This window comes from Heptranchias perlo, chromosome 3 (assembly GCF_035084215.1).
Source record: "Heptranchias perlo isolate sHepPer1 chromosome 3, sHepPer1.hap1, whole genome shotgun sequence".
Classification (NCBI taxonomy): domain Eukaryota; kingdom Metazoa; phylum Chordata; class Chondrichthyes; order Hexanchiformes; family Hexanchidae; genus Heptranchias; species Heptranchias perlo.
The window spans coordinates 31,620,185-31,644,755 of NC_090327.1; positions in this window are offsets into that span (position 1 = coordinate 31,620,185).

Here is a 24,571-nt window from a genome sequence, read left to right on the forward strand (position 1 = left end):
TGACTTGGCTTCAGCGTTGAAAGACTTTCAATGATCTCACAAGAGCAGCAAGGGTGAGTACACCACTCTCACATCATCTGACAACACTCTTTTCATCCCCTCCCACACCACTCTTAACAATTCGCTCCCCTCCATCACAGCCTTTAGCATACAATCACAAGGCCTCAAATCAACACCTCTCTTTCTCATTCCAAACATACTCATCTCTTTCTTTGCTTTCTTCACACCACACACTAACACCATTCTCTTCTCACATCCTAGCACTTACACATCACCAACTCTTCCCAGCAGTCCTTTGTTACTTGTACTACAGACCCCCAAATAGTCAACGGGAAATTGAGGAGCAAATATGTAAGGAGATTACAGACAGCTGCAAGAAAAATAGGGTGGTAATGGTAGGGGACTTTAACTTTCCCTACATTGACTGGGACAGCCATAGCATTAGGGGCTTGGATGGAGAGAAATTTGTTGAGTGTATTCAGGAGGAATTTCTCATTCAGTATGTGGATGGCCCGACTAGAGAGGGGGCAAAACTTGACCTCCTCTTGGGAAATAAGGAAGGGCAGGTGACAGAAGTGTTAGTGAGGGATCACTTTGGGACCAGTGATCATAATTCCATTAGTTTTAAGATAGCTATGGAGAAGGATAGGTCTGGCCCAAAAGTTAAAATTCTAAATTGGGGAAAGGCCAATTTTGATGGTATTAGACAGGAACTTTCAGAAGTTGATTGGGAGAGTCTGTTGGCAGGCAAAGGGACGTCTGGTAAGTGGGAGGCTTTCAAAAGTGTGTTAACCAGGGTTCAGTGTAAGCACATTCCTTATAAAGTGAAGGGCAAGGCTGGTAGAAGTAGGGAACCTTGGATGACTCGGGAGATTGAGGCACTAGTCAAAAATAAGAAGGAGGCATATGACATGCATAGGCAGCTGGGATCAAGTGGATCCCTTGAAGAGTATAGAGATTGCCGGAGTAGAGTTAAGAGAGAAATCAGGAGGGCAAAAAGGGGATATGAGATTGCTTTGGCAGATCAGGCAAAGGTGAATCCAAAGAGCTTCTACAAATACATAAAGGGCAAAAGGGTAACTAGGGAAAGAGTAGGGCCTCTTAAGGATCAACAAGGTCATCTATGTGCGGAACCACAAGAGATGGGTGAGATCCTGAATGAATATTTCACATCGGTATTTACGGTTGAGAAAGGCATGGATGTTAGGGAACTTGGGGAAATAAATAGTGATGTCTTGAGGAGTGTACATATTACAGAGAGGGAGGTGCTGGAAGTCTTAACGCGCATCAAGGTAGATAAATCTCCGGGACCTGATGAAATGTATCCCAGGACGTTATGGGAGGTTAGGGAGGAAATTGCGGGTCCCCTAGCAGAGATATTTGAATCATCCACCGCTACAGGTGAGGTGCCTGAAGATTGGAGGGTAGCAAATGTTGTGCCTTTGTTTAAGAAGGGCGGCAGGGAAAAGCCTGGGAACTACAGACCAGTGAGCCTGACATCTGTAGTGGGTAAGTTGTTAGAGGGTATTCTGAGGGACAGAATCTACAGGCATTTGGAGAGGCAGGGACTAATTAGGAACAGTCAGCATGGTTTTGTGAGAGGAAAATCATGTCTCACGAATTTGATTGAGTTTTTTGAAGGGGTAACCAAGAAGATAGATGAGGGCTGTGCAGTAGACGTGGTCTACATGGACTTCAGCAAAGCATTTGACAAGGTACCGCATGGTAGGTTGTTACATAAGGTTAAATCTCATGGGATCCAAGGTGAGGTAGCCAATTGGATACAAAATTCGCTTGTCGACAGAAGACAGAGGGTGGTTGTCGAGGGTTGTTTTTCAAACTGGATGCCTGTGTCCAGCGGTGTGCCTCAGGGATCGGTGCTGGGTCCGCTGTTATTTGTTATTTATATTAATGATTTGGATGAGAATTTAGGAGGCATGGTTAGTAAGTTTGCAGATGACACCAAGATTGGTGGCATTGTGGACAGTGAAGAAGGTTATCTAGGATTGCAACGGGATCTTGATAAATTGGGCCAGTGGGCCGATGAATGGCAGATGGAGTTTAATTTAGATAAATGTGAGGTGATGCATTTTGGTAGATCGAATCGGGCCAGGACCTACTCCGTTAATGGTAGGGCGTTGGGGAGAGTTATAGAACAAAGAGATCTAGGAGTACAGATTCATAGCTCCTTGAAAGTGGAGTCACAGGTGGATAGGGTGGTGAAGAAGGCATTCAGCATGCTTGGTTTCATTGGTCAGAACATTGAATGCAGGAGTTGGGATGTCTTGTTGAAGTTGTACAGGGCATTGGTGAGGCCACACTTGGAGTACTGTGTACAGTTCTGGTCACCCTATTATAGAAAGGATATTATTAAACTAGAAAGAGTGCAGAAAAGATTTACTAGGATGCTACCGGGACTTGATGGTTTGACTTACAGGGAGAGGTTAGACAGACTGGGACTTTATTCCCTGGAGAGTAGGAGGTTAAGGGGTGATCTTATAGAAGTCTATAAAATAATGAGGGGCATAGATAAGGTCGATAGTCAAAATCTTTTCCCAAAGGTAGGGGAGTCTATAACGAGGGGGCACAGATTTAAGGTGAGAGGGGAGAGATACAAAAGGATCCAGAGGGGCAATTTTTTCACTCAAAGGGTGGTGAGTGTCTGGAACGAGCTGCCAGAGGCAGTAGTAGAGGCGGGTACAATTTTGTCTTTTAAAAAGCATTTGGACAGTTACATGGGGAAGATGGGTATCGAGGGATATGGGCCAAGTGCAGGCAATTGGGACTAGCTTAGTGGTATAAACTGGGCGACATGGACATGTTGGGCCGAAGGGCCTGTTTCCATGTTGTAACTTCTATGATTCTATGATTCTATGATTCCACACACTTGGCTTTACGTTCATCACCTCCCCATCCTCATTGCATCCTCCTTCTTTTCCACTTCCCAACACATGCACCATATGCACAAGCCCTACACATCACCACTTACCTTTACAATAGCTACTCGCCTAACTCTCACCCTCTCTGTAGGATAAGACAGCACATAATGCTAAGGCGAGGACCAAGACCCCCCTCACCTGCTGTTTTCTAATAGTCCCAGCTGCTGCTGCTGCTTGTTGCTGAGGCGGCTGATGATCTTCCTCTTCTTCCAACTGTTCCTCCATCCAAATAAAACTAGCAGTAATACCACTAAGCAGATAAAGCTTACTGAGAGTAATAAGGCAGAAAAAATGAGAAAAAAAGTGATCTTGAAGCTGAAAACTCTCCTGGCAATTTAAATAGCACAAAGATCCCGTGATCCAATTAGTTGTAGGTGAGTGCCTTTTTACATACTGCTTCAGTGACTCTGAAAGACCAATTCTGCCAGGTTTTACTGGCGGGTTGAGCACTGGGTGCGATTTGGAGTTAAAATAGCGTTGGGGTCATAGCACCCTGATTTACACGTGTTCATGGGGCCCCCGCTTGCCTCTGGTTGGCACCTCGGTCGACTCCGAAAGGTGCACAGTTAAAATGGCAATGGGCTGGAGCACGCCAGAAACTCAGCATTAAGTCCTCTACCGCTTTTTTAACCACCTGCCCGCCCTGTTGCTTTCGGGCGGGCGATTAAAATTGGGGCTAAAGAATAGCAGGGGCATTACTCTGGGGGGGTAATTTCAGTGGGGTTGTGGTATTGTTTAGACACTTCTTGTTATATTTTGTTGTCAAATCATAATCCTGCAGGCCGGGTGCAGTAATAGGTAAGGTGGCCCCGGCTGGACAAGCAGAGTGAAACTTACCCCTACACACACACATGGGGTCCCTAAACCTTAGCCCTTGTGGTCCTGTGTCTAAACTTTCTGAATTAATGTATGTGCGGTATGTCCCTACAGAGAGACTGTGTGCACTCCATATTGGCCAAACTCAACTTCTCGATAGCTTACTTTGGAGATTGGTCTGTCAAGCACCCAACTGACCAAAAAAAAAATGCTTTGGTGGATGTGGTGTTTTCAGCTCTGCAGCAGATTAGCAGATTTTCTTTGGGTGTATTTTCCTTTGTGCAGCAGTTGTTCATGAGAAAAAGAAAGGCTTGCACCTTATCATATCTCAGAAAGATATCAAAATGCAGTAGTTGTGATTACGTAGGCAAATTTGACAGCAATTTTGCACACAGCAGAATCCCACAACTAGCAATGAGATGAATGACCAATTAGTCTATTAATTAATCTTACCTTGAAAGAGCACGATCAGCCCTTTGGAGGTCCCAAATTTGTTGTGGGCATACTTTGCCGCCACCCATTTACTTGCCTGGCAGCATCTACACCCATTGCCAAGTTAACCCAAGGAAGCCCAATTTCTTATCCTACCATCTATTCTGCACTCCAGCTCATTGTTGCCTCCCCTGTGGTTGGGTGTGAAAATCTAAGTGTGCAGGTAATTCCCCTTCCATATTTAGTAAATGCCTGGGGAATTTAAGCTGTCTTTGAGAGAGAGCTACCATAATTGGAGATTCCTGGGTGAGCTTACAATGAAATTGCCCTCCTCGATTTGAGGGATTTTGTGTTAACTTCTGGTGTGGAATGCATTCAGCCAGCTTTCCATTAGCATTGAAAATTATTAATGATTTGGACCTGCATGCAAATTCGGTGACAGCTAAGCCTTGATCTTCATGAAGCCTGGAATGTAGCCTGATTTTGTTCGAGTTCTCTAAAGTCTCCTCTCTGGTAGCTGTAAGGCTGTGTGTGGAAAGAGTTTCTTGCAGGTTGAGCTTCCCACATTTGTAATTTGGCACTCATTTCCATTAAATTAGCAATTTCACTCAGAGAGGACAAAGAATGGCTGGTGTGAGAAATAGAACATGTCACACTGGTGCAGTAAGAGGTGTTCTGAATTTAGGATTAAGGCAGCTTGTTGGGGCAGAGTAATGACAGCTTTAGGTTACATCTGTTCTGTGCTGTACTTAACCTGGGAGTGGCAAGTCCCAGTGTTTCACTTCTTTGGCACCAAGATCCATAATCTTAAAAGGCACAAATATTCACTTGAAAGAAACTTACCTACAACATTGTAATTGTAGAACTTAGAATCATAGAATACAGCACAGAAGGAGGCCATTTGGCCCATCGTTCCTGTGGTGGCTCTTTGAAAAAGATGTCCAATTTAGTCCCACACCCCAGCTATTTCCCCATAACCCTGCAAATTAGTCCTCTTCAAGTACATGTCTAATTGCCTTTTGGAAGTTCCCATGTGATCTGCCTCCACCACCATTTCAGACAGTGCGATGCAGATCTTAACAACCATCTGTGTGAAAAAATTTCTCCTAGTTTCCCCTCCAGTTCCTTTGCAAATATTTTAAATCTATGACCTCTGGTTACTGGCCCACTGGTCAGAGGAAACAGTTTCTCCCGACTTGCTCTATCAAAACCCTTCATAATTTTGAATACCTATATTAGGTCTCCCCTTAACCTTCTCTGCTGTAAGGAAAACAATCTCAGCTTCTCCACTCTCTCCACATAACTGAAGTCCCTCATTCCTCGTATCATCCTGGTAAACCTCCTCTGTACCCTTTTCAAGGCCTTGACATTCTTCCTAAAGTATGGTGCCCAGAATTGTCCATAAATACTCCAGCTGAGGCCTAACCAGTGATTTGTAAAGATTTAGCATGACTTCCTTGTTTTTGTATTCCATGCCCCTATTTACAAAGCCAAGTATCCCATACGCTTTCTTAACCACCTTATCAACTTTTAAAACATTTGTTCATGGGATGTGGGCATGGCTGGCAAGGCCAGCATTTATTGCCCATCGCTAATTGCCCTTGAGAAGGTGGTGGTGAGCAGCTTTCTTGAACCGTTGCAGTCCATGTGGTGAAGGTTCTCCCACAGTGCTGTTAGGCAGGGAGTTCCAGCGACGATGAAGGAACGGCGATATATTTCCATGATGTGGAGATGCCGGTGATGGACTGGGGTGGACAAATGTAAGGAGTTGCACAACACCAGGTTATAGTCCAACAGCTTTATTTGAAATCACAAGCTTTCGGAGATTTGCTCCTTCGTCAGGTGAGTGAAGGGTTCCATAAAGGCACCGCATATATAGTCAGAGAACAATGCCTGGTGATTACAGATAATCTTTCCAACTGCCCCCTATCACACCTCGGCAGAGAGACAATCACAGCAATCAAAGGAGTAGATGGTGTTCAGACAGGTTAGCCAGGGAAACATTACATCACAGAATACTGAATAAACAAGGGGTCAGATCACAAAGACAGAGAGAGAGAGAGACCCGAAAGGCAGAGAGAGAGAGAGTGACCAGTTGTATTAAAAACAGATAACTTTTTTTTCGCTGGTGGGGTTACATGTAGCGTGGCATGAACCCAAAATCCTGGTTGAGGCCGTCCTCATGGGTGCGGAACTTGGCTATCAATTTCTGCTCGACGATTTTGCGTTGTTGATAGCCAAGTTCTGTTTTCTTAGTTGAAACCACAGAGACAATGGGGACATTCTCACCCAGGCTCTGTTTTACTATCTTTGCCAAACCCTTCATCCTCTGCTTACATTTATTACATGCAATGAAAATCAAGAAGCACATTACAACAAACTGCACTACGACTAATACATATGAAATTAATCTAATCCAAGGATGGATCTGTATATTCAGTCCCAAATTCCAGAGGTCATGCCACCAAGTGGTGACTTTAATTTGGTCAATGTCATGCTTAATGTTTTTATTGTTCTGTTGTAGGTTATAATAAACCTTCTGGGAGAGGCGTATCTCCATTCGCAATGCTTTCAAGTATTCAGGCAACAGGGGTGTCAGATACCCAAATGTGTCCTGATATTCTTTTAAGTCCTTTTTGATATCCTCAGAAACTTGTAAGGTGGTGAGGTTATGCCGGTGTATCTCTACCAGTTCCTCGGGTCCAATCAAAACCAGGACTTCAGGAATGGAGCAGAACTCTGGATTTAAAATATCACAAGTTAGATTGGCATATTTAAATGTTTTCAAATTAGTTGTAACACAGTATTCGCCCTCTCCGGCATATGCCACTTGAGTGGGTTTTAGATCTGCCTCTAGGGCCTCTAGTTAATATCCTGATAGGTACCGGTATTGTTAAACCCACACTGTGCTTCTGGGCTGTGTCCAACACTATGTGGACATACAGTGACAGCATGTTTTTTTTTTATTCGTTCACGGGATGTGGGCGTCGCTGGCAAGGCCGGCATTTATTGCCCATCCCTAATTGCCCTCGAGAAGGTGGTGGTGAGCCGCCTTCTTGAACCGCTGCAGTCCGTGTGGTGACGGTTCTCCCACAGTGCTGTTAGGTAGGGAGTTCCAGGATTTTGACCCAGCGACAATGAAGGAACGGCGATATATTTTCAAGTCGGGATGGTGTGTGACTTGGAGGGGAACGTGCAGGTGGTGTTGTTCCCATGCGTCTGCTGCCCTTGTCCTTCTAGGTGGTAGAGGTCGCGGGTTTGGGAGGTGCTGTCGAAGAAGCCTTGGCGAGTTGCTGCAGTGCATCCTGTGGATGGTGCACACTGCAGCCACAGTGCGCCGGTGGTGAAGGGAGTGAATGTTTAGGGTGGTGGATGGGGTGCCAATCAAGCGGGCTGCTTTATCTTGGATGGTGTCGAGCTTCTTGAGTGTTGTTGGAGCTGCACTCATCCAGGCAAGTGGAGAGTATTCCATCACACTCCTGACTTGTGCCTTGTAGATGGTGGAAAGGCTTTGGGGAGTCAGGAGGTGAGTCACTCGCCGCAGAATACCCAGCCTCTGACCTGCTCTCGTAGCCACAGTATTTATATGGCTGGTCCAGTTAAGTTTCTGGTCAATGGTGACCCCCAGGATGTTGATGGTGGGGGATTCGGCGATGGTAATGCCGTTGAATGTCAAGGGGAGGTGGTTAGACTCTCTCTTGTTGGAGATGGTCATTGCCTGGCACTTATCTGGCGCGAATGTTACTTGCCACTTATCAGCCCAAGCCTGGATGTTGTCCAGGTCTTGCTGCATGCAGGCTCGGACTGCTTCATTATCTGAGGGGTTGCGAATGGAACTGAACACTGTGCAGTCATCAGCGAACATCCCCATTTCTGACCTTATGATGGAGGGAAGGTCATTGATGAAGCAGCTGAAGATGGTTGGGCCTAGGACACTGCCCTGAGGAACTCCTGCAGCAATGCCCTGGGGCTGAGATGATTGACCTCCAACAACCACTACCATCTTCCTTTGTGCTAGGTATGACTCCAGCCACTGGAGAGTTTTCCCCCTGATTCCCATTGACTTCAATTTTACTGGGGCTCCTTGGTGCCACACTCGGTCAAATGCTGCCTTGATGTCAAGGGCAGTCACTCTCACCTCACCTCTGGAATTCAGCTCTTTTGTCCATGTTTGGACCAAGGCTGTAATGAGGTCTGGAGCCGAGTGGTCCTGGCGGAACCCAAACTGAGCATCGGTGAGCAGGTTATTGGTGAGTAAGTGCCGCTTGATAGCACTGTCGACGACACCTTCCATCACTTTGCTGATGATTGAGAGTAGACTGATGGGGCGGTAATTGGCCGGATTGGATTTGTCCTGCTTTTTGTGGACAGGACATACCTGGGCAATTTTCCACATTGTCGGGTAACACATCCCTCTAATTTTGTTCCAGCCAATCAGCTTAAATCTATGTCCTCTAGTTCTTGAACCCTCTGCTAGGGGAAACAGGTACTTCCTGTCTACTTTATCTGGGCCCCTCATAATTTTGTAATAATTTTGTATCCATCATGTGGATATCTTCTAAGTATTGTTTCTCTCAATTTCATTGTTAACTGATGGGAACCTAACCCTGAATTTTGGAAATCCAAATTACTATGTCCCTCTTTACTTTAATTTCAGTCCTTCTGCTTGGTACCAGTGTTTCCTGACTGTTTCATTATTTAGTCGGTTTCTCTATGGACCATGTGTCAGTGCCTTGTTTAAAAGGATTTCTCACTCGCCTGGGCCACATTAACCATTTCATGTTGTGCTGTTGTCAAGTAACTGAGCCTGTCTGAGACTCATTCTTCAGTGTATCTTCTTCATGTATTTCCGCATACTAGCAACATATCATAGGTAGTGTTCTTGGATATTAACTTTCTGCTGGCCAGTCTCTTTTTCCTCATGGTATTTCCGAACGTGTTTTCCATGGCACACATCATATGTCCAGTAGGATTCAGTCCTGTAAAAGCAACTGGTTTGTTTAAAGAGTGGTTCCACTAGCTCACCAGGCCTTAGGCCTTTGTAATCATGTTCTTCATCCTGGTCTCCGTTTCAGATGATGGCAACATACATTTGTATCTTTTATGTCCACTGTAGCCATTCATAGGTTTTCAGGTTATCTTATCAAAAAGATCAGGGGTGTCTAGAATGCTTATCTCCCCCTGCATGGTCCCGATGTCAGGGTAGTGGCCAGGCTATTGAGTGTAGCTTTCTCATTGTTCATTATAGGCAAGGACACAAATATCTCCACGAGAAAGCTATCAATTTACCATTCTCAACTACACTTTCCTGACTTTCACTAGATTGTATATTTATGCCAGATTGATTTTTTAAAAATCATGCCCAGTTCAATGACTTTAGAGAAATTCCCATTTGGTGTAATTTCTCTGTTTCTTTACTTTAATTCTCAATCACTTCCTCTCATCCAATTTTACATAACCCATTATATTACCTATCATGAGCCCCGGAGGAACGTTACTGTCCGATACAATATTTACAGTCAGGTTCAATATCCCAAAATTTGTTTATTTTACGTAATTTCTTCTTGAACCGCTTTTCATTTCCCAAAATATCCCACTACATTGTGCCCGAGTCCCTTCTATCATTTCACAATTATCCCAACTTGAGAGCAGTATTGTTGGACTGACAGGACTTGTCAATGTAAAATTTTTTTCCCTCCCGAAAAGAATTCTTCCTTGATACACAGCATTCAATAGGAACCATTTAGACTGGACTTCTTTTATTTTTAAAATATAATTTGATTATCCCCTTAAATTACAAGTAAATTTTTCTTTCTCGAGTGCTTGAATAGCAACTCATATAAATTTTTCTTATCAATTCCAATTTCAGAAACAAATTATGTCCAGGCTTTGTGGTTTTTATAGTAGAGATGAAGTGCTCGTAATTACTTTTGGATGTAACTCCCATACCTTCTCACCTCGAGCACTCTGTCTCGGAAGACAATAAATGGGTTAAAACAAAACAAATCAAAATGTTTTCAAAAGAAGAGAATCAGGTTGATATCACCACGCTATGACATTTGGGGCTCGATTTTACCGTCGGGTTTCCTGTGGGTTTCCAGCGGGGAAGCCCCGAAAATCCCGATATCCAGTCACGTGACCGGATCGCGCCACGATCCCGACCACTTCTGGGTTCCCCGATGACGTGCGGGGCTGCATGCGCGGCCCCCGCTGGTGGGAATCCCGCAGGCAATAAAAGCCAGCGGGGTTCCACTTGAGTGTACTTACCTTGCTTGTTGAGGTCATTAAATGAGCTGAATCAGCTGTCAAAACAGGAAGTGTGGGATTTTACCTTCAACGCAGAGTGTTTCACACACTGGGGGAAACAGTCTCCCTCCAACCAGGCGTGTTGCAGCCAGCAGCCTGTGGCAGCTGCCAAGGTGCACTCCACCGGGGTGGGTGGGGGGAGAGCCCTCACCCACGCAGGAAGCCACCGCGTCACATAGGGCAACCCCTGCCCCCCACCACCCCCCGCCAAGCCAGAGGACAGACCGACGCGAAACCGCAGCCCCAGTCCGAGGAACCACCCACCTACCCTGCACAACCCCTCAGACCAACACCTGCCAGATGGGTGGTGCGTGGACACCCTCGGAGGACGAACAGCATGACCAGCCCCAGCAGCCTCGCAGTCCACGCCGTCCGCCGCAGAGACGTGGAGCCCCCCAACACGGTGCTGTTGCACGCCCACCTGCACAGCAGGAGGGAGGGCAACCGCAGAGAGAGATGCGTTGCAGAGGGCACTACCCTCGCCACAGGGTCCACAGACCGAGGCGCAGCTCCCCGGACTTCTCCGAGCAGCAGTGCACACAGAGGCGCAGATTCACTCGGCATGTAGTCGTGGAGATCTGCAGGCTCTTTCATGCCGAGCTGCTCCTGGCTGGCACCAGCACCATCTGCTTACCTGTCGCTGCCAAAGTCACCACTGCCCTCCACAACTTCTCCTCCGCATCCTTCCAGGGTGCAGCCGGGTACACCGCCGATGTCTCTCAGTCGTCTGCGCGGAAGAGCCCTGCAAATACACCTGCATCTACTCTGCAGTACCACAATGGGTGGCATCAGTGGTGGGTCCTCATAGTGATACCCAGGATAGGGCATTATTGGACACAACAGACAGGATTCGCGGAGACATGGCAGTGGTGGTGCCAATATAATGTGTGATATTTGTTGCTCAGAAATTCAATATAGGTAACACCCATGGCAAACCCTCAGACACCCTTGTGCATCCCCTTCATGCTTACGACACGTTTGCCTTACGCTGCCTACTGCACATATGTGATGCATGCCCTGTGGCTGCAGCACAGGTGGTGGCAGGTTGAGTGAGGCTGGCTGTGAGGGAGATGCACGAGAGGGAGAGTATGGGATAGAGCCATGAGATTGTATGAGGATTGGGTTGCGTGTTAGTGGCGGGGTGAGTACTCGCGAGGTGAGTAGGTGCAGGTAAGATGAGGATGGGGTTTGAGTGGGTATGAGGGGTGATGTGACAGAGTAGTGTTGGCAGTGCCGAAGGAGATGTGGGGTGGGGGCATTGTTGCGGCAGACGGAGTGCAGGGGAAAGACTACGTGTTCTCACTGTGGCTGACCTACTGCGGTCATTGGAGCGCCTCCTGCACTGTATGCAGGTGGGCGATATGTTGGTGGCGCAGGTGACCCCCTCTGCCACCTCGAGCCAGGCCTTCTTGGTGGCAGAGGCAAGCCGCTTCCTCCTGCCCGCCGGGTGGAAGATCTCTGTCCTCCCCCTCCTCCTCACCCCATCTGATGATACCTGGGGTGAGGCATCATTAAACTAGAGCAGCCTTCCCCCTGGGCTGCTCCATGCTGTAATTTGTTCCATTGGTTGCAGCATCTGTCAGTGGAGGACTGCCCCTTTAAGTAGAGAGCCTCCAGCTGACAGATCGTACTGCGCATGCGCAGCCCGCCCGACGCGCAGACCAGCAGCGCGGACCCCGGAGGAGCAGGTAAGTGGATCCAATTAGTGGGTTGCCTGCTACGATCGCGCAGGCAACCCACTAATTTCACCGGGCGCGGAGGCCACGCACCCGAAACCCAACCCGCCGGAAACCCGCAGGCCTGCTAAAATCAGGCCCTTGGTATCTGCTGATGTCTGCAGCTAAAGTCTTAAATTTTTTAACGCCACTGGATCGTTTCCTGCACCAAATTTCTCCAGCAAAGGTTGCACCGTAACTTTGTAACTACTCTTGGTAATCCTGCACCATCAACACTCATGTGGTCCCAAAATCCAGGGTCACCTGTTTTAAAAGAAACACAGAAAATCCATTGCGGCTCTTCTTGAGAGCCCAAGGGGTTAATTTGTCAAATCATCATTTATTATTTATTTTGTCCAAAGGAATAATCCTTTTACCCGAAACAAATCCAGAAAACAAAACAAAAGAGAGAAATTGCCTAGTCCCTCTCTCTCTCTCTCTCTCTGGAGCTCGCAACCTGTCTGAAATAAACACTGTCTCTCCCACATACAGATGTACGTAGGACTGCAGACTGGAATTTCCAACTCCAAGTCCTAGTCTCTGTGTTTTCAAGATGTAACCACTTTAAGAAAAATGTTTTGTGTTTTTGATTTCATTTATTCCCTCAGGTAAGGACAGCCCCTCCATCATGCCCACAGGTCAGGTTCACCCTCAGTTTGTTGATTCGTTATTCATAAGGGTACTTCCCCTGCCTGTATCTGGGCTAGGTTCTCTCGAGTCTGTTCCACAATCCAGTTACCATATGTACTGTAGATGTCATTAGCAGCCGCCTGCTAAGATACGTTATATTCCTCTTTTATTAATTTATTAATGGTTTGGGCATGTGTTTCTAGCACTGTAGCTATCTTATTCAAATGTATGGTCAGCATTTGATCCTCAGACAATTCCTTATCTGTATTTTCATTTATTTTTAAATATATCTTTAATGCGAGACCCTAAATCTCTGACCTTTTGATCTAATGTTGCCAAATCAATGGTGTTAACAACTGAGGCACCTGTATTAAAGGCAGTTGCTATATCACTTATCACAGATCTTTATGTCTCCATATTTGTCTATCTCTTTTACGATGTCCACCTCCATTCCATGTCGCGCTTTGTTTTAACACTTGAGTTAGGAGGTGTTGATATAATTGTTGAGTTTTCTTAGCATTCACAATGCGAGTTATATAATTTGTCAGGGAAGGTCTCCCCTCTTTGGTCAGATCTTGTATTGGAGCTACTATTCGTGAATAGTTTCAAATAAAATTGAATAGCCCCAGAACTTGTCGAACTTCCTTATCATACTGTGGCGGGGTAAAACTGATAGGCGTTTAGTACCCTGTGTCAGTACATAGCTCAAGTAATGGACTTCCAATTGTCTAACCTATGCTTTCTCTTCATACGATTTGTTTTACATTCCTTTCTTATCAATTTTTTTTTCACTGTAGCATTGTCTGTGTGGAAACTTATATCTCAGTCAATTGTAGCCTTTGGCATTTCCGAGTAATTGGGTCAATTTTAATAATATATAACCTATACCAATTGTTACCTCATGTTCACCTGTGTTCTGGGCAAGCCTCAGACAGTTCTCAACCGACTGGGTCATTTCTATCTATTTGAACTGCTCTTGGCATGACAGTCTGGCTTCTTGGGATGGAAGGGGTTAGCAGTAATTTGATACTTCTCCCTCTGAGATTAAGTTTCCACATTCCACCTTCAAAATTTCTCTTCACACAGGTTTGACTGATTTTTTTTTTTCACTTCTCACATTTTGTGGATTGCTTTACACTATATATTTTGCACACTATTTTTTGAGATTTATTTTAATCATAGTGTTTAATCAATCACAATAGCACAAAATGCTTCGAAGATCAGTTTAATTTATAACCAGAGATCATCCTGCAACTGTAACTTGTAATTCTTTAAATCTGCACTTTATCTTTTCTTTTACAATTAAACCTCATTTTGTCTTGGTGAATTGAAAACAGTTGTCGGTGTCCTTGGAAGGGGTTAACTTTTTTTTAGTAACAAAACGACGGAGCCAGATATCAGATTCACGCAGCGTTCTCAGCATACGTCAACGTAATTTTCACATAAATTCCTTTTTTAAAAAAAATTCATACCGGGGAATAACATCTCCCATCGTACATTTTAGTTTATATCAACTTTTGTTTTAGGTACCCCTCAATTTTCACATTGCTTCGTAAGTTTTATAATTTGCTGACCAATTCATTTTTTTTTCACATACTTTTCGTGGGTATGAATATAACCAACTCTCCGAGCTGTTCCAGCTTTCCGACTTTTCCTATCACGGTGATACCAGATAGCTTTTTTTTAGCTGTCCCGTTAATTTTTTTTTAACCTCTTTTTTTAACCACAGCCAATCACAAGATAAAAATTCAAAATGCCAATTTTTTTTTTGAAGATCCCATGTCTGGAATTTAACATGCCCACATTTTATAAGAACCAGAATTTAATAAGTCACTTAACCTCAATAACTCCAATTTTAATTCAGTAATATCAGAATTGAACACAAGACAAAACAGATACATTATACAAAAGAAGAAAACATGTAAGACGCAGTAAGAAGGGGGCGTGACCCACAACACCGACAGAAGACACTCACAATCAGGACAGGCTTTTTAAAGAGACAGTACACTGAAACAAAAGAACCTTTCTTTTTCGGGTCTCTGTCTTTTAAACATTTTTCTAGTCACTTAATTCTATCCATATTAAATGTACTGTCTTCGGGAAAGGGATATTTCTTAGTTTTGGTCCATTTTGACCAAACTATCAACTCGTCAGTTGTTTCTTTCCCAAAGTTTCTGTACATATAAGCAGCAGGTGTTCCCTTTGGAGGGATTTTGCTAGCCTTGGCGCCCATGGCTTATAGTTTATACAATCCTCCACACTGTAATTACACAACAATCAAGACCTATCTTAACTATCATAATTCTATACTTGATAATTCAGCTGATTGGACAAGACGTCATGTGTTCTCTACACCTACTTTAGGGTCCTCGCCTTCATATGGGGTTAAAACCCTTTTTATAACAAGCTCAGGCTCGGTGTGTGAGAGAAACGTCTGCACTTAGTTGAATCAGCTGACTTACGCAAGACTTTTTTTTTAAAGTGCTCCTTCCCTTGAGCAGGGGGAACACTATTAGTGTTTCTATCTAAACACTTAATTCAGGTAATCCAGAATTTCACACTTTTCCGAATCCGCGACATCCACATCAGTCTGCGTTTGTCGCCACTACAGACTTGTAATTTCACACTTTTCCGAATTACGCAACATCTAGTCTGCACTTGTCCAAATTACAACTTCACACTAAGAATTTTTTAAACAAGTCTGTAAACTGGTTACCTTTTCTCTTTTCCTGGCGCCTCTATCCACTAGCAGCTGACAGTCTGTCGGTCCCATACAGCAACCTCAACTTCACTCTAGTCACCGGTATCACAGATCTACTCCGTTATTGCTCTCTCAGCCCGTTACGACAACACCGCAGCTGACAATATCGAGTAATCTGTCGCGCATCTCTCTCTTTTTTTTTCTTTCCTTGTCTATACGAAACACATTTCCGATGATCGCCTTCCAATTCCTAAAGGCAAACAGAAGAATTAGTCACGTCAGTTAATGCTGTGTGTCTAGGTTCGTACAGACAACTTGGGCCCGATTTTACCAGGCCTGCGGGTTTCCGGCGGGTAGGTCAGCGGGCGCGTTGAAAACGCGCCCGGTGAAATTAGTGAGTTTCCCGTGCGATCGTAGCAGGCAACCCACTAATTAGATCCACTTACCTGCTCCTCCGGGTTCCGCGCTGCTGATCAGCGCGTCGGGCGGGCTGCGCATGCACAGTAAGATCTGTCAGCTGGAGGCGCTCTATTTAAAGGGGCAGTCCTCCACTGACAGATGCTGCCACAAACTGAAAAAATTACAGCATGGAGCAGCCCAGGGGGAAGGCTGCTCCTAGTTTAATGATGCCTCACCCCAGGTATCATTAGATGGGGTGAGGAGGAGGGGGAGGACAGAGATCCTCCCCCCGGCGGCCGGGAGGAAGCGGCCTGCCTCTGCCACCAAGAAGGCCTGGCTCGAGGTGGCAGAGGGGGTCAGCTGCGCCACCAACATATCGCCCACCTGCATACAGTGCAGGAGGCGCACCAATGACCTCAGTAGGTCAGCCACAGTGAGAACACGTAGTCTTTCCCCTACACTCCGCCTGCCACAACACTGCCCCCACCCCACATCTCCTTCGGCACTGCCAACACTACTCTGTCACATGACCCCTCATACCCACTCAAACCTCATCTCACCTGCACCTACTCACCTCGCGAGTACTCACCCCGCCACTACCACGCAACCCAATCCTCATACAATCTCATGGCTTTATCCCATACTCACCCTCTCGTGCATCTCTCTCACGGCCAGCCTCACTCAACCTGCCACTACCTGTGCTGCAGCCACAGGGCATGCATCACATATGTGCAGTAGGCAGCGTAAGGCAAACGTGTCGTGAGCATGAAGGGGATGCACAAGGGTGTTTGAGGGTTTGTCATGGTTCATACTTCTATTGAATTAAAGAACAACTCACATCACACATTCTATTGGCTCCACTACTGCCATGTCTTCGCGAATCCTGTCCGGTTTGTGCAATAATGCCTGCTCCTGGGTAGCCCTATGAGGACCCACGACTGATGCCACCCAGTGTGTCACTGCAGATTGGGTGTAGGTGTAATTGCAGGGCTCATCTGTGCAGACGACTGAGAGACACCGGGGATGTCCCCAGTTGCAGCCTGGAAGGCTGTGGAGGTGCCCTCATGGGCACCGAAACCCAGGGGGCATCGGCCCAAAGCATCTACCAATTCAGGGCACGAACAGGAGCAACCTGCCACCACCTCTGCTGGAGCCACAGGGGTAGCACCATGTAGGGGTACCAGGAAACGAAAACCCAAAGTTCCGTGAGCACACAGGGATTGCACCAGGGTGTTTGTCTATTTGTTATATTTTTATTTCCAGTCTTTGAATGGCAACACGAAATAAACTCACTTTTTCTCACCAATGCTGCCACCTCTTGTCCATAATTCTGCGGCTTGTGCAATATGTCCCTTCCGTGCGCCTCATCATGACGACGACCACCCTGTCCCACCCATTGGGCATAATACAGTGGGTGCAGGTGTACAGGCACCACTCTTCTGTGGAGGGAGCCTGTATGGACCCTCGTCTGTGCACGTTATGACATGTGAACCCCTCACACAGTGTGATGTTAGGAGAACCGTTGGCATATGAGTGCCTCCCTGGCCTGACGAGCACACAGGTGAGCCAGTGTTCAGGCCATGGGTCGTTCCTCCTCCTCTCGCTCGTACTCCTCCTCCTCCTCCTCCTCCTCCTCCTCCTCATTGTCGTCCTCAATGTGGGTGGCGGGTGTGCATGGGGCCTCCTCCAGCGGCACCCCTCTCTGTAGTGCCATGTTGTGCAGGGCACAGCAGACAACTATAATTCGTCCCTCTCGGAGTGGCGTGTATTGGAGCGCTCCCCCAGAACGATCAAGGCACCTGAAGCGCATCTTGAGCAGCCCTATAGCCTGCTCAATTGTAGACCTGGTAGCAATGGGGCTGTTGTTATATCGTCGCTGCGGCTCGGTAATGGGGTTCCTCAGAGGTGTCATAAGCCACGTGTGCAGGGGATATCCCTTGTCGCCGAGGAGCCAGCCGTTGCCGGTGTTGGGTGCGTGGAAGAGGGGCGGGACGGTGGACTCCCTGAGGACGAAGGCATTGTGGCAGCTGCCAGGGTATCTGGCGCACAAGTGTGGGAATCTCTGGCGGTGGTCACAAATGAGCTGGGCGTTCATGGAGTGATACCCCTTCCTGTTAATGAACAGCCCTGGCTCATGCGGAGGTGCCCGTATGGCGATGTGGGTGCAGTCGATTACACCCTGCACCCGTGGGAAGCCAGCCATAGCATGGAATCCAACCGCCCTCTCCATCTGGCTGCGCTCGTCCATGGCGAAGTTGATGTAGTGCGAGGCCCTGTGGAACAACCCATCGGTGACCTGCCTTATGCACTTGTGTGCGGAGGACTGACAGACCCCGGTGATGTCCCCGGTGGCACCCTGGAAGGATCCGGAGGAGATGAAGTTGAGGGCAGTGGTGACTTTGGCGGCGACGGGTAAGAAGATGCTGCTTGGTCCATCCGGGAGCAGCTCGTCATTAAGCAGGCTGCAGATGTCGGCGACTACCTGGCGAGTGACTCTGAGCCTCCGTATGTACTGCTCCTCAGAGAGGTCCATGAAGCTGAGCCTCGGTCTGTAGACCCTGTGCGGAGGGTAGTGCCTCCTGCGACGCATCTCTCTCTGCGGTTGCCCTCCCTCCTGCTGTGCAGGTGGGTGTGCCACAGCACCGTGTTGGGGGGCTCCACGTCGCTGAGGCGGACGGCGTGGACTGCGAGGCTGCTGAGACTGGTGATGCTCTTCGTCCTCCGAGGATGTCGAGGCGGCCCCCATCTGGCAGGTGTAGGTCTGAGGGGTTGTGCACGGTAGGTAAGTGTGTCCCCGCACTGGGGCTGCGGTTCCACGTCGGTGAATCTTCTGGCTTGGAGGGGGGTTGTGGAGGGCAGGCGTTGCCCTATGTGACGGAGTGGCCTCCTGCGTGGGTGAGGGGTCTCCCCCCCCCTGTGGAGTGCACCTTGGCAGCTGCCACAGGCTGCTGGCTGCAACACGTCCGGTTGGAGTGAGACTGTTTCCCCCAGTATGTGAAACAGTCTCGGTTGAAGGTAAAATCCCACACTTCCTAATAAGACAGCTGAATCAGGTCAGTTAATGACCTGAACAAGCAAAGTAAATACACTCAAGTGGCACCCCGCTGGCTTTAATTGCCTGCGGGATTCCCACCAGCGGGGGCTGCGCATGCAGCCCCGCACGTCAGCGCGGAACCCGGAAGTGGCCGGGATCGCGGCGTGATCCGGTCCCGCACCTGGGGATCGAGATTTTCGAGGCCCTCCCGCCGAGAACACACACGAAACCCGATGCTAAAATCGGGCCCCTTGTGTCCGTACTTACCGGGGATCACAAGCGATCTCGGTGGGACCTCCAAGAACTGTCGAAAACTTAATTACCCCTTATATACAATGCATTAACTCCAAACACTTATTTTCAGACAAGTAAGAATTTTAATTAAGAGAAACTTGATTTCAAGGGAAGATCTGCTCTGACAATAATCAGAACTACCACTTCCCCGGACAAAGGACGCACCCCACATTTATACAGTGCAATCAGCAATATCTGTCTATCATAGAATATGGGCGTACATGTACATTCCCCATTAGTTGAAGTGGTTAGTCAATCAAGCAGGGAGCCTGCCTCCTCTGGACTCCATAGCTCATTCCTGTTTTGGCACGTAGCAGGCTTCGCAGACTCGAGAACACCACCTCCCTAAATTCCAAAGCTGGTTAATCACAGGGCTGAAGTCAGAATCAAGGCTACATGGCCTCTCAAGAAACTGTTTTCTCATTATATTATAAGCCAGCAATACCCTTATCTGCACGGGGGGAGTCGGGGGTGGGGGGGGAGGCCAGACATTACCAAGCACCTGGACAGCCAACTTAATTATCAACCTACCAAGGACAATTGTGTCTTTCTGTGTGTGTGTGTGAAATTGTAACTACCCTATGTATGGGAGTCAAGGAGTTAACATTGGTCAAATACCCATCATGCTTTTCTCTTTTTATGGTCAAGTAACTGTTCACGTATTTCTACATTAATGTGGTCTTTATGGTTTTCCACAGGGACTTCAATGTCCATCACCAAGAGTGGCTCAGTAGCACCATTGCTGACCGAGCCGGCTGAGTCCTGAAGGAAATAGCTGCCAAACTGGGCCTGCAGCAGGTGGTGAGCGAACCAACACGAGGGAAAAACCTACTTGTCTTCGTCCTCACCAATCTACCTGTCGTGGATGCATCTGTCCATGACAGTATTGGTAGGAGTGACCACCGCACAGTCCTCGTGGAGATAATGTCCCGTCTTCGCACTGAGGCGTCCATCCAACGTGTTGTGTGACACTACCACCGTGCTAAATGGGATAGATTCAGAACAGAACTAGCAGCTCAAAACTGGGCATCCATGAGGCATTGTGGGCCATCAGCAGCAGCAGTATTGTATTCCAGCACAATCTGTAACCTCATGGCCCAGCATATTTCTCACTCTACCATTACCAACAAGCCAGGTGATCAATCCTGGTTCAATGAGGAGTGTAGAAGAGCATGCCAGGAGCAGCACCAGGCGTACCTAAAAATGAGGTGCCAACCTGGTGAAGCTACAACACAGGACTACATTCATGCTAAACAGCGGAAGCAACATACTATAGACAGAGCTAAGCAATTCCACAACCAACGGATCAGATGAATGCTCTGCAGTCCTGCCACATTCAGTCGTGAATGGTGGTGGACAATTAAACAACTAATGGGAGGAAGAGGCTCTGTAAACATCCCCATCCTCAATGATGGTGGAGTCCAACACGTGAGTGCAAAAGACAAGGCTGAAGCATTTGCAACCATCTTCAGCCAGAAGTGTCGAGTGGATGATCCATCTTGGCCTCCTCCTGATATCCCCACCATCACAACTTGCCCTGCCACCTTCAAAAATTTGTGAATATGCACCCCCAGGTCCCTCTACTCTTGCACCCCCCTCAAAATATTACCATTTAGATTATACTGCCTCTCCATGTTGTTCCTCCCAAAGTGCAGCACTTCACGCTTATCTGCATTAGATTGCATCTGCCATGTGTCTGCCCAATTCACCAGTCTGTCTATATCCTCCTGAAGTCTGCTACAGTCCTCCTCATTATTTACTACATTGCCAAGTTTTGTATCATCCCCAAACTTTGAAATTATACTCCCTATACTCAAGTCCAGGTCATTTATCTATAACAAGAAAAGCAATGGTCCTAATACTGACCCCTGGGGGACCCCACTGCATCCTTCTCTCCAGTCAGAAAAATATCCGTTCATCACTCCATCAAAAGCAAAATACTGCAGATGCTGGAAATCTGAAATAAAATCAGAGAATGCTGGAAATACTCAACAAATCAGGCAGCATCTGTGGAGAAAGAAACAGAGTTAATGTTTCAGGTCAATGACCCTTCATCAGAACTGATATATTAACATGGAATGAGGATTGGTTGATGGACAGAAAACAGGGAATAGGAATAAACAGGTCATTTTCAGGTTGGCAGGCTGTAACTAGTGGGGTGCTCAAGGATCAATGCTTGGGCCTCAGCTATTTACAATCTGTATCAATGACTTAGATGTGGGGACTGAGTGTAAAGTATCCAAGTTTGCTGATGATACAAAGCTAGGTGGGAAAGTAAGCTGTGAGGGGGATGCAAAGAGACTGCAGAGGGATATGGACAGGTTAAGTGATTGGGCAAGAAGGTGGCAGAAGGAGTATAATGTGGGGAAATATAAAATTATCAACTTTGGTAGAAGAATCGAAAAGCAGAATATTTTTTAAATGGTGAGAGACTAGTAAATGTTGGTATTCAGAGGCATTTGGGAGTCCTTGTACATGAATCACAGAAAGTTAACTTGCAGGTACAGTAAGCAATTAGGAAAGCAACGGGGTTGGAATATAAGAGTAAAGAGATCTTGCTGCAATTCTACAGGGCTTTGGTGAGACCACACCAGGAGTACTGTGTACAGTTTTGTTCTTCTTACATAAAGAAGGATATATTTGCCTTAAAGGGAGTGCAATGTATGTTCAATAGATAGATTCCTGGGATGAGAGGGTTGTCCTGCGAGGAGAGATTAAGTAGAATGGGCCTATATTCTCTGAAGTTTAGAAGAATGAAAGGTGATCTCATTGAAACGTATAAAATTCTTAGAGGCCTTGACAGGGTAGATGCTGAGAGGTTGTTTCCCCTGGCTGGAGAGTCTAGAATTAGGGGTCATAGTCTCAAGATAAGGGGTCGGCCATTTAGGACTGAGATGAGGAAAAATTTCTTCACTCGGAGGATTGTGAATCTTTGGAATGCTCTATCCCAGAGGGCTGTGGATGCTCAGTGGTGGAGTATATTCAAAACTGAGATTGATAGATTTTGGAAACTAAGGGAATCAAGGGATATGGGGATAGAGGGGGAAAGTGGAGTTTAGGTAGAGATCAGCCATGATCTTATTGAATGGCAGAGCAGGCTCGAGGGGCCATATGGCCTACTCCTGCTTCTATTTCTTATGTTCTTATGTTCTTATGACTTGACCCATGAAGGATTACATTGTGTTTAGGGCATCCTGACCTGACTGAAAGAGGTCATGTACGGCTGAGAGCACACAGCACCTGTTTGAAAGGCAGGATATGCCTTACTAGTGCTGAGCTGGTTTCTTTTGATAGGGAAATGGAGGGCACGTCATTGGAAAGGAGCGGCTTGTGGAAAATTGCCATTGTCGGTGGTGTCATTTGGCTCGTTGTTATAAAATAAATGTAAAGCAGGTAATGAACACATTCTTTCTCTCACCCCTACCCAGAGATTTGCTCCTTGTTTATAAATGAAGAGGTTCCAGGTGTCAGATATTAGCTAAAGTACATACGTGGCAAATATATGTCCATTTAAGACAATGTGACAGAGGTTTGATCCTACTTAGGTAAGTTGGCTGGTATTTTCTCCCTGGAACATTTTTATTTGTACACCACTATAACTGGAAGGGAGCATTCGACAGATGGTGTGTGGTCCAAAGTCATACAAGTTAAACATCCATTATCTGGGAAAATGAATCCCCTATGTGCATAATGAAAATTTGCAGATAATCCCCATAGTTTGCTCATCCGCATATAGTACAGCAATTCTACAAATATATAGAATTGAAAATAAGTACCATACAAATAAAATGCATTGAATTTAATCTTTTTTGGGCCATGAAGTTGTCTCACATTAAGGGGTGAAATTTAACCCAACCCACCCAGCAGGAAGTGGGTAGTTGCGGGTCGAACGTTTGTTTTACACCCTGCCCGAAGTCAAATTAGTTGGGGTGTAAAACGGTCATCCAATCTGAACCCACTGTGTTCCTGCTGGGTGGGTTAGGTTAAAAGTGTCATTTGTCTTCAACGTTATCCTCACTGGCCTTCATATATTAAATTTAAAATCCTTGTCCTTGTCTTTAAATCTCATGTTATGTTAAAGGCACTATTCAAATTAAAGTTGTTGTTGGTATTGTTGTTGTCCTCCAGCTATTTTGTTCTACAGCTAGCTCTGATTTTCTTCCTGCACATCAGATGCCCATGGCGCAGTAGTGGGGGATTCCTAATCTTCCTTAGTTTCATCCTCATCATCTCTTCCTCTTCCTTGTTCAAATTTTCTATTGAGGACTCAGCCACAGAACTCAATGTGACAAACAGTGATAGAAGAGTGCGGGCACTAATAACGTTCTGTTGTCCCACATCTGATGGACAGTGATAAGATCATTTTACATCACACAGTGCAAGTAAGCTGAGCACAGTGAGATAAGAGCACATCAATCCGTTAATATTTTAATCAGTGTACAGAAATTTGTGATTTGGGGGGCAGTATGTGCCAAATTAATCAGAATTTGACTTGGTGTGTGGATGCTTCAAACAACTCTTTCTCCAAAAGTTCTCGTTCCATTAATGTTGATGGTTACCCTATACATGAAAATAACAATGATTCTAACTACTTTTTATTTTGTGTGTGAAGCAATATATAATTTACTTGGCCTTGAAATTGTGCCATGAGATAATGCCAGTGGTTGATGCTAAACACTCCTCTCGATAAAATACTTTTTCATCTGACACTGTCACAGAGATGTACCAGCTGTTGGAACCTGACTTACTTACAGCCTCTTTCCACCAGGAGCATTGTGGCTGTGAAGGTGACAATGGCACTTAACTTTTATGCATCTGGATGCTTCCAGGCGGCCTCATGACATTTTCAGTTAGTTCATTGCTACATTAGACAGGATGCCCTGTTGAGTGAATTCAGTTCTACATGAACCCAGCAAAGCAGAGAGAGTGATTCATTAGTTTCTTCTGAGTGGTTGGATTCCCACAAGTGCAGGATGCCATTGATGTCACCCACGTGGTTATAAAGGCACCATTTGAAACCCCATTGACTTCATGAAGAGGATGTGTTTTAATTGGTCCTTAATGTCTGCTCAATATGCATGTAATGCATGACACCCAGGGAGTAACCATGATGCGTTTATTCTCAGGCAATCCAGGATATCTGCTCTGTTCAGCCACAGCAACATAGCAGGTGGCTGTTAGGGATCGGGGTACCTGCTTCAGCCTTGGCTGATGACACTTTTTCAGAATCCAAGGACAGAGGTTGAAAACTGGTTCATTGAGGCCTTGGGTGCTACCAGGATCATTCTGGAACAGACCATTGGAA